The sequence below is a fragment of the Carlito syrichta genome, unplaced genomic scaffold (assembly GCF_000164805.1).
Source record: "Carlito syrichta isolate Samal-C Ts95f unplaced genomic scaffold, Tarsius_syrichta-2.0.1 Scaffold304234, whole genome shotgun sequence".
In the NCBI taxonomy this organism is placed as follows: domain Eukaryota; kingdom Metazoa; phylum Chordata; class Mammalia; order Primates; family Tarsiidae; genus Carlito; species Carlito syrichta.
The window spans coordinates 327,732-338,041 of NW_007248330.1; the positions used below are offsets into that span (position 1 = coordinate 327,732).

General features: G+C 45.5%; 1 pseudogene; it reads right to left on the reverse strand.

The window, feature by feature from the left end:
* Window positions 1–4,293: 4,293 nt before the first annotated feature.
* Window positions 4,294–10,107, reverse strand: LOC103261945 (annotated as a pseudogene).
* Window positions 10,108–10,310: the final 203 nt, after the last annotated feature.

The following is a 10,310-nucleotide window of genomic DNA, read 5'->3' on the forward strand; positions in this document are numbered from 1 at the left end:
CCCCCGCCGCGGCCGCGCCGCCGCCGGCCCGGGCCTCCCGGCCGCCCGCCGGTCCTCCTCCTCCCGACCCGGGCCTCCCTCCATTTGTTTTCCTGGCGTCTTCTCAGCCCCTTCCCCCCCCAATCGAAATCGGTGTCTCCGATTTGAGAACGACCTCCTGTTCCGCACGAACCGGAGACACCCTCCGGCCCCGGCACGGCCTTCCATCCCCAGCCCGGCCCCGCTCCCAGGTCCTATCCGAGCGTCCCAGTGGCAGCTTCAACAGGTGCCCACCCTGGCTTTTAAAACCAGCCCGGCGGCCTGAGCGGGTTCCCCCTGCTGCACCCTAGAAGCTCCTCTCAGCCCAAGTGTCGGTGCACACGAAGAGGTCCCGGAGAGCCCTGAGCGCGCGTCTGTGTTTTGTAAACCAGGGACTATCAGAGACGTGCAGAAGAGCCCAGAAAATAATATGAATACCACCCACGCCCCCCATCGAGGTTAAACAGATAGCAAAATATTTTGCTGCTTGCATTTGGGATTTATCATAGCATAAAATTAGAAATAACTATGGCCGGGCGCGGTGGCTCAAGCCTGTAATCCCAACACTTTGGGAGACCGAGGCGAGAGGATTGCCTGAGCTCAGGGGTTCAAGACCAGCCTGGGCAACTTGGTGAAACCTCGTCTCTACAATACATCAAAAAAAATTAGCTGGGCGTGGTGGTGTGTGCCTATGGTTCCAGCCTCTTGGAAGGCTGAGGCGGAAGGGTCGCCTGAGCCCAGCAGGTCGAGGCTGCGGTGGCCCTGAGTGTGCCCCTTGTACTCTAGCCTGCGTGACAGAGTGAAACTCTGACTGAAAAAAAAAAACAAACCCAAAAAACTATGGCCAAATGCTCACTCCTCCTTCCTCCCCAGGTATAGTTCCTGTGCTCTGGCTGGGCCATATCAGTCTCATTCCTGTTTTTATGCTTTTATTACATATGATGTGTGGACTACGTATGGAATATCAAATTTTGTTTTTAAACTTTATGAAAATGAATCATTTTATAACTTTTTTCATTCACCATTCTGTTTTTAAGATATATTTGTGTCCATTCATTTGTTTTAACTACTGTAGTATTTCATACATTTTTCATGTGTCTCTCATATATAGCATATAGCTGGAATTTTCAGAAAATTGAATCTGAAAATCTGTCTATTATCTAGAGCTTAGCTTGTTTTATTAATCATGATGGGATTTATTTATTCTGTTGTATTTGTGATATTTATCACGCTTTTAAAAAACAGAACCAATCTAGATAGTTTAAGTAGAAAAGGATTTGTTACAAGGTGTAAGATGGCTTATGGACTTGGGAGGGCTGAAGCAGGAACCTTCAGGGTAGACATTCAGAAGTGACTCTCAGAACTGTGCTGCAGAGCTGAGCCACCAAAGGAGCCACTGCCTCCGCAGTAGCATCATCACAGCTCACTGCAGCCTCCCCCTCCTGGGCTCAGGCAATCCTTCTGCCTCAGCTGGGATTATAGGTGCCCACCACCATGCCCGGCTAATTTTTTTTTTTTTTTGTAGAGACGAGGTCTCTCTATGTTTGTTACTCAGGCTGATCTCAAACTCCTGGGCTCAAAAAAAGCCTCCCAAAGTGCTGTGATTACAGGCATGAGCCACTGCACCCAGCCTAGCCACTGACTCTTCTAAAACCAGGAAGCCACCTAACTTAGTTGAAAAGCTGTCAAAGACCGGGCTCAGTGGCTCAGACTGTAATCCCAGCACTTTGGGAGCCTGCAGGTTCAAGATCAGTCCAGGCAACTTGGCGAGACCTCGTCTCTAAAATAAACAAACAAATAAATAAATAGCCGAGTGTGATAGCATGCACCCGTAGTTCTGGGTACTTGGAAGACTGAGATGGAAGGATCACCGGAGACCAGCAGGTCAACGCTGAGGTGGCCATGAGTGTGCCACTGCACTCCAGCCTGGGTGACGAGTGGAACTACAGCTTAAAAAGAAAAAAAGAAAAGAAAAGCTGTCACTACACTTACCAGCTCTTGAACTGTACAGGTATTGTCATGATGAGAAGTCACTGCAGAAAAGTTAGACATTCCACAACAGCACTCCCCAGCAGAAACAGCACACACAGGCTCCGCTTCACTTCCACTCACAAATCTCACAAGAGAAAACATGATGGGAAAAGCCAAAATCGTGTCCAAAATTCTTGCTGCAAGATCATCTGGGAAATATAGTTTTGACTTTCCAGCTTTCACAATGTAGGAAGGACAGTAGAAGGACACTGAACTTGGTGTTGTGTGCAGCCCACCATATCCATGCACCAATTCAGCAATGCAGGTATCTATCACATCTGCACTCTCTGTGTTTCCTCTATCTGATTTAGAATATATTTATTCTATGTATATATATATATATATTTTTTTTTTTTTTGAGTCAGAGTCTCACTTTGTTGCCCAAGCTAGAGTACAGTGGCATGCTCATGGTCACTGCAGCCTCAACCTGCTAGGCTCAGGCGATCCTTCCACCTCAGTCTTCCAAGTAGCTGGAACTACAAGCATGCACCACCATGCCCAGCTAATTTTTTAATTTATTGTAGCTGGTGTCGAACCTGTGAGCTCAGGTAATCCTCTCGCTTCTCCCTCCCAAAGTGCTGGGATTAAGATGTGAGTCACTGCACCTGGCCTCTATGTATATTCTTATTGTGATTAATTTAATCATTTTAGGATGAGCATGGTGGCTCACACCTGTGATTCCAGCACTTTGGGAAGCTGAGATGGGAGAATTGCTTGAGCCCAGGAGTTCAAGACCAGCTGGGCAACATAGCAAGACCTTATTTCTACAAAAAAAAAGACCTTATTTCTACTTCAGAAAATTAGCTGGGCATGGTGGCACATGCCTGTAGTACCAGCTACTTGGGAGGCTGAAACCAAAGGATGCCCTGGCCCAGGAAGTGGAGGCTGTGATAAGCCACAATTGTGCCACTGCACTCCAGCGTGGGCATCAGAGACGCTACTTTTTTAAAAAAATATTTTAAATTTAGATTTTTAATGAAATAAATACATGTAAATTGTTCAAAAAGTAACATTTATAGCCTTATAACTGTAAAAAGAATTTCTAAGTCCCACTTTAAGTAAGTTTATCCTGGTGTTTTGTGATATTTTTCAATTTTAGATATTAACTATTTATTTGCTATTATAGAAAATGATGATTGGCCATGTTACGTCCCAACAAAAATATAATTTTCCCCACCCTTATTCTTTCAATGTAATTATACTGTATGAACATTTGTAGTAAATCAGTATTATTTACCTAGTGTAGGATAGTTCTGTTTTGATACAAAAATTTTTTTTAAGTTACAATTACCTCCATTGTTGATTTGCTGATATTTCTTTCAACCCATTACAAATCCTTTCCCAAACTCTGACAACACTGTAAAGCACATTACTGGGTCTGTGGATGACGGGCGGCGTGGACGGAAGCTCTCTCCTGGTGCACTCTGCCTTCCTGCTGTCCTGGGATGGCTTTTGTAGCCGCTGAGCTGCTGTGCTGTTAGTCTCCCCTGGCAGTCATCCTGGGGTTCCCTCTGTCTCCTGGGCTCTGACCTCTACCTCCCCCTCCCAGGTAGTCTTCTCGCACCACATGTGTATTTTCATTTTGGTGGGGCACGTTCTCTAGTAGCTTCCTGAAATTAAAAGAAAAAGGTACACAAAAGGAAAATCTTTGAGACTCTTACTTGGTGGTTAGTTTACCTAAGAATAGTCATCATTGTTGGAAATCCTTTTATTTCAGTCTTTCAGGTTTTTATAAATAATGTATTCAAAGATTTTGACCCACTACATAAAGTAAGAATCCCACTCTGTAAGACAAATACGCAGTTTGGTTTTTTTTTTTTTTTAGTTGGAGTCTCACTCTGTTGCCCAGGCTGGAGTGCAGTGGCACGCTCACAGCCACCACAGCCTCGACCTGCTGGGTTCAGGTGATCCTTCCGCCTCAGCCTTCCAAGTAGCTGGAGCTACAGGCGCATGCTACCACGCCCGGCTAATTTTTTGATCTAGGGTAAAGACGAGGTCTCACCAATTTGCCCAGGCTGGTCTCAAACCCCTGGACTCAGGCAATCCTCTCACCTCAACCTCCCAAAGTGTTGGGACTACAGGCTTGAGCCACTGCGCCTGGCAATATAGAAATTTTGGTAAGAGTTTGAAACCTGAGAGATTCAACCCTGAAGCCAAGCCTTCAAATTTCTATCGCTTCAATTCTAAAGGACCAGTGGGTAGCAATTTTAGTATATAAAATTCCACTATGCTGTATAGTTCCTTTTCCCCTGGGTCAGACAGCTTTATTCTGCTTCATTAACCCCTTCTTTGTTCCTTGATGGATCTTGGAATCCAGTTTCCAGATTTTTGGATTTCCTTTCATAGGAAGCTTCACAACCATTTCCCGAGGATTTTTGCAGATGAAAACAAATGGAGAATCAGATTCTTGACTGATGTCTGGAAACTGTTTCTTAAATTGCTTCTGGGACAAGCAGTCAATTATGTCCACACAGCCCAGAAGACAACCTGATGAATAGTCATTGGGAAATTCCACATCTTTCTCACCGAGAAGGTGATATGTAGGCTGGAGTTCTGAGACTTCTTGAGGGGAAGGTGTTTTGGCTGTGGCTACTATCCAAAGTTGTCCTCTGTGGGGGGTGTACCAGGATCTGCCCTCCACCCTTTTAATCCCTCTGACAAGCAGAGAAACCCAAGACTGATGCACAGATGGCACCAACCACTATCAAAGCCTTCCTGAAATTCTTGAACGTGGATTCACAACTGGTGCTGAAATGAGTTGTACTCTGGTCCCAAACCTGCTGCATGGAAAGTCTTCTTCTGTGAGGCTGCACCTGTGTGGTCAACCCCCTGGGGAAGGCACTGGTACATATCGGGATTTACCAGAACTCCCAAAGGCTCTTTAGAAGAGCTATCCAATTTGGTCAGTAGCTGGTTCAAAGTTTCATTGGCAGTGGCCTACATTGTCTAATCTAGTCTGCTGTGATACTCTGCTAGTGGATTTTCTTCTTCCAGGATCTTCCTGGCAGCAAAGTCAATGGTGACCTTTTAAGAGAGTTGAGAGTCATGTCAAAGTTCACTCAGCTCCTCCTCTCATTTCTGTGGAGTTTCCTGCTCAAGTTTGTACAACCACTGGTTAGAATCACTGACAAAATAATCTGACTCATCATAAATGACCTGGGTCCTTCAGATGCTAGATCTGCCAAACTCTAATAGTTTGTCTTTATGCTTGGTAGCCTTCTCCAGACCACACTTGATTTGCAATTCTTGATGAGGAAGAAGGTCCTTGGTAGAGATTGCCATATTTCTAGAATTCTCCATCCCTGACACGAGTTTCTTTAGCAGTTTCTGGCTCTTGTTTGAGTCATGCTGTAAAATATCCTGTTCTTCATGAGTGCATACCAGAGTGCCACAAAATATGCAGGGGCCAGAGCCCTCGTTTTCACAGACAATATGCCCAGAGTTGAGACAGTTATTGATAAGCTTGTGCTTCTGGCCCAGGCAATCACAAGTGTGGTGGCCAGGGAGCAGGACTGCAAGCCTGTCCTGCCCTTCTCGTGTATAAATTGACAAACTTTGTCTGGCTTGTGGCTCAGGCCTATAATCCCAGCACTTTGGGAGGCCGAGACAAGAGAATTGCCTGAGCCCAGGGGTTCGAGACCAGCCTGGGCCATTTGGCAAGGCCTCGTCTCTATAATACATTTTTAAAAATTAGTCAGGTGTGGTGGCACATGCCTGTAGTTCCAGCTACTAGGAAGGCTTAGGTGGAAGGATCACCTGAGCCCAGCAGGTCAAGGCTGCAGTGGCTGTGAGCGTGCCACTGCACTCCATCCTGGGCAACAGAGTGAGACTCCAACTCAATAAGTAAATAAATAAATAAATAGACAAACTTTGTCTTTTTCTTCTTCTTTATTTTCTTTTTTTTTTGAGTTGGAGTCTTACTCTGTTGCCCAGGCTGGAGTGCAGTGGCATGCTCACTGGCCACCCCAGAGTTGACCTGTTGGAGTCAGGCGATCCTTCTGCTTCAGCCTTCCAAGTAGCCGGAAGGCCCGTGCTACCATGCCTGGCTAATTTTTTTGATTTTTATTGTAGAGATGAGGTCTCGCTAAGTTGCCCTTGCTGTTCTCGAACTGCTGGCTCAGGCAATCCGCTCACCTCGGCCTCCCAAAGTGCTGGGATTACAGGCTTGAGCCTTCATGCCCGGCCTGTTTTCTTATTTATGGAGTTGTTCTCTTGTGCCTTCGCCAAATCAAAAGGTGTTTTGACCTCAGCAGTTGTGTCAGGTGCCACAAAAGCAGGAACTTTCTGTCTGTTTCTCCCTTTCCTCCTACCCAACTTTAACTGGTCGCCTGATCTCTGCTCATCTAAAACTTCATCTTTTTTTGAGCATTGCTGCAAAGGGTCAGACATCAACTCCTGATTGTTCTTTTGCCATTTGGTTAAAGCTGTTCTAGGAATTGACCTTTTTTGCCTACATTTCCTGCAGGATCTCCTCACTAACAACTGACATCCAGGCCGAAAGCAGCTCCCCAGATGCCGCCCTAGCCACTACCATCTTCCCTAGCCAGAACCACCATTTCGGTCTTTTATTTATTTATTTATTTATTTTGAGTTGGAGTCTCACTCTGTCGCCCAGACTGGAGTGCAGTGGCCGCTCCCGGCCACCGCAGCCTCGACCTGCTGGGCTCCGGCGATCCTTCCACCTCAGCCTTCCAAGTAGCCAGAATTACAGGCATGCGCTACCACACCCGGCTGATTTTTTGATTTATTGCAGAGATGAGGTCTCACTGCCCAGGTGGGTCTCGAACCCACGGGCTCAGGCAATCCACTCACCTCAGCCTCCCAAAGGCGCGGGATTACAGGCCGAGCCACCGAGCCCGGCTTCGGTCTTTTTTAAAAAGTTTTTTTTTTTGTAGAGATGGTGTCTCTCTGTGTTGTTCAGGCTGCTCTTGAACTCCTGGCCTCAAGCGATCCTTCTACCTCAGCCTCCCAAAGTGCTAGGATTACAGGCATGAGCCAATTCACCCGGTCCCATTTTGATCTTTGAATGCATTGCTTCACTGTTTTCTCACTTCCAGTGTTGCTATTAGGAAGACCACTCACATTAGGTTTCCTTCTCCTTTGCAGGTGACCTGGTTTTTTGAGGGTGGTTGTTTATTTATTTTTGTTCCTCCCACCCCATTCCCTGAATTCTGGTATTTCGGGATGATGTGCCTTGGTATGGGTCGTCTGTAGTTGGTCATTGTGCTGGGCAATGAGTGTGTATGTGGAAACTGGAAACTCATATCCTTCCATTCTGAAAAATTGTCTTGTCTTTTTTTTTTTTTTTTTTTGAGTTGGAGTCTCACTCTGTTACCCAGGCTGGAGCACAGTGGCTCAATCACAGCTCACTGCAGTCCGATCCTCCTGCCTCAGCCCTCTGAGTAACTGGGAATACAGGCACACACCACAGCTAGCTAATTCTTTTATTTTTGTAGAGACAGGATCTCGCTATGTTGCCCAGGCTGATCAGGAACTCCTGGACTCAAGCAATACTCCTGCCTCATTCTCCCAAAGTATTAGGATTACAGGAGTGAGCCACCGCTGCCTCATCTTTTTGATGATTTTCTTCTCATTTTCTTTGTTCTTTCTTTCTGGAACCTCTGTTAATCAGTTAACGGGTCTCCTAGATTGCTCTTCTAATTTTCTTATCTTTTCTCTGTCTTTTATTTTTCTATTTCCTGATCAATTTCCTCAACTTTATTATCCAGCCCTTCTGTTGAACTTTATTTCTGCTGGTATCTTTTTAATTTCTCAGAGCTCTTTCTTCCTGGTATTTCTTTTTAAAAATATCATCCTGTGTTCATTTCATGGCTGTAATAGTTACTAGAGGTGATTTCTGTTTTTACATTTTCTGCTCCTTACATTGTCTGCTTCTGTTTGCTCTGAGCTTATTTTTATTTGTTCATTTTGGTCTTCATCTAGAGGTTTTCCTAAAACATCTGATGATCCTTGATTCTCCATTCATAATTAAGACAGAGAAACTTAATTCTAGCACTTTGAAGGATTGCCTGAGCCCAGGAGTTTGAGACCAGCCTGGGCAACTTTGTGAGACCTCACCTCTACAATAAATCAAAAAATCATTCCTACTCAAAAAAAAAAAAAAAAAAAGACACTAAATGTGTACAGATTCCTTGTTTCTGGAAAAAAAATTATTTATGTATTTGTATCTATTTTGTTGCAGAGATTGCTAGTTGTGTCCCAATATTCATTCTCCCTCCTTCTTTTATTAAAATAAATCCCGAGCTTTAGCTGAGCACATCTGGGCCAAAAAAAACAGCCATAGACAATGTTTTTCATGCTCCCTTGCAAATAGGTGTGGTTATGCAACTCTTCTGCCCAATGGAATGTGAGCAGAAGAAATATAGGCAACTTTGGGACTATATATATATGTATTGAGTTTGAGTTTCACTCTGTTGCCCAGACTGAGGTGCAATGGCACGCTCAAGGCCACCGCAGCCTCGACCTGCTGGGTTCAGGCGATCCTTCCGCCTCAGCCTTCCAAGTAGCTGGAACTACAGGTGTGCGCCACCATGCCTAGTTAATATTTTTGATTTATTGTAGAGATGAGGTCTTCCCAAGTTGCCCAGGTTGGTCTCAAGCCCCTGGGCTCAGGCAATCCTCTCACCTCTGGAATCTGCTAGACTATTACATGACTGAGGGATAAACCTTGTGTTTGTTTGAAGCCCTGTTTTTAGACTTTGTCACAGGAACTCAACTAGGACTTATTATGCTTAAATAGAAAATTTTTAATGCAAATGTCAAGATATGGTAAACAATAGTTACCTTGGGAAATATAGGGACTGCCGGACAACTTTCATCTCTACTTTGCACATTTTAAAATTACTTGGCATTTTAAAAAAACAAGTATGTATTACTGTTAAAATTAGGAAAACATAATAAAGAAAGAATGCAGGCCAGGCACAGTGGCTCATGCCTGTAATCCCAGCACTTTGGGAGTCCGAGGTCAGAGGATTGCCTGAGCCCAGGAGTTCGAGACCAGCCTGGGCAACTTGGTGAGATCTCACCTCTATAAAACATTTTTAAAAAATTAGCCAGGTATGGTGACGTGTGCTTGCAGTTCCAGCTACTTGGAAGGCTGAGGCAGAAGGATTGCATGAGCCCAGGGGTTCAAGACCAGCCTGGGCAATATGGTGAGACTTCGTCTCTACAAAACATTTTTTAAAAATTAGCTGGGTGTGGTGACGTGTGCCTGTAGTTCCAGCTGCTTGGAAGGCTGAGGCGGAAGGATTGCCTGACCACAGCAGGTAGAGGCTGCAGTGGCCATGAGCATGCCACTGCACTCCAGCTGGGCGACTGAGTGAGACTCTGACTCAAAAAAAGAAAGAAAGAAAGAAAAAAAGAATGCCATTTAGTTCTAAGAGATGATGAGCTGTGTGCTTGTGTGGAGCTCTTGACTGGAGAGCCTCACTGTAGGGGGACTGAATGGAGACCCAGCTTTTTTACTGGTCCTCCCCAGTATCAATCTCTCCAGAGCTATGGTCTGAGTTTTTTAAAAAACTGTTTTGTGTTTTGTTTTTCTTTTGGCAGGCCATTTCCCCCTGCCTAAAGAACCCTCCAGTCTTCCATGCAGGCGTACAAGCCCCAGCTGCTGATGTGGTAAACTCAGTACAAGACAGCTGGCGGTCTCGCTCTTCAATGTGTGACGGTTCCTCAGTTCCCCTGTTTTCAGACGGCCTCTCACTCCCAGCCCTTGTCTGGACCCTGTGTCCAGAATCTTTCTGGTTCAATGTTCCGAGTTAACATTCTGTCTACAGTCAGGGAGAAAAGGGCGGTCACCTAGCTCTGTGCAGTCGGGATGGTCTGACTGCCCCTGGTACAGCCTTCCCACCAGCCTTGGTGCTTTGAGCCCTGCCGCCCCCTCTCCTGGTGCCTCTGGTCCTGCTGCTGAAATTCTCTGGTGTGACTCGGCTTTCTGCGTATTCACTTTTTCCTTCCACCTTGGTTCCCAGACACTGTGTTGTCAGCTTCCCATGTTCTGCTTTGTCAATTACCATTGGTCCATGCGCGGGAGGCCATGGCTAGGCCCGCCACTGGAAAGCCGCTCCCTGGATGGAATTTAAAAGTTAAGGTGCAAAGACAGGTTGCACAAGGCAGACACACCGTGAATTTTAGGATCCAGAGCTTTTACTCTGAATCAGGGCCTGGATGACCTGGCTTGCAGGCAAAATTATTTAATTACTTCCCTATATGTTACCATAACCTAAATTATTTCCAGGTGC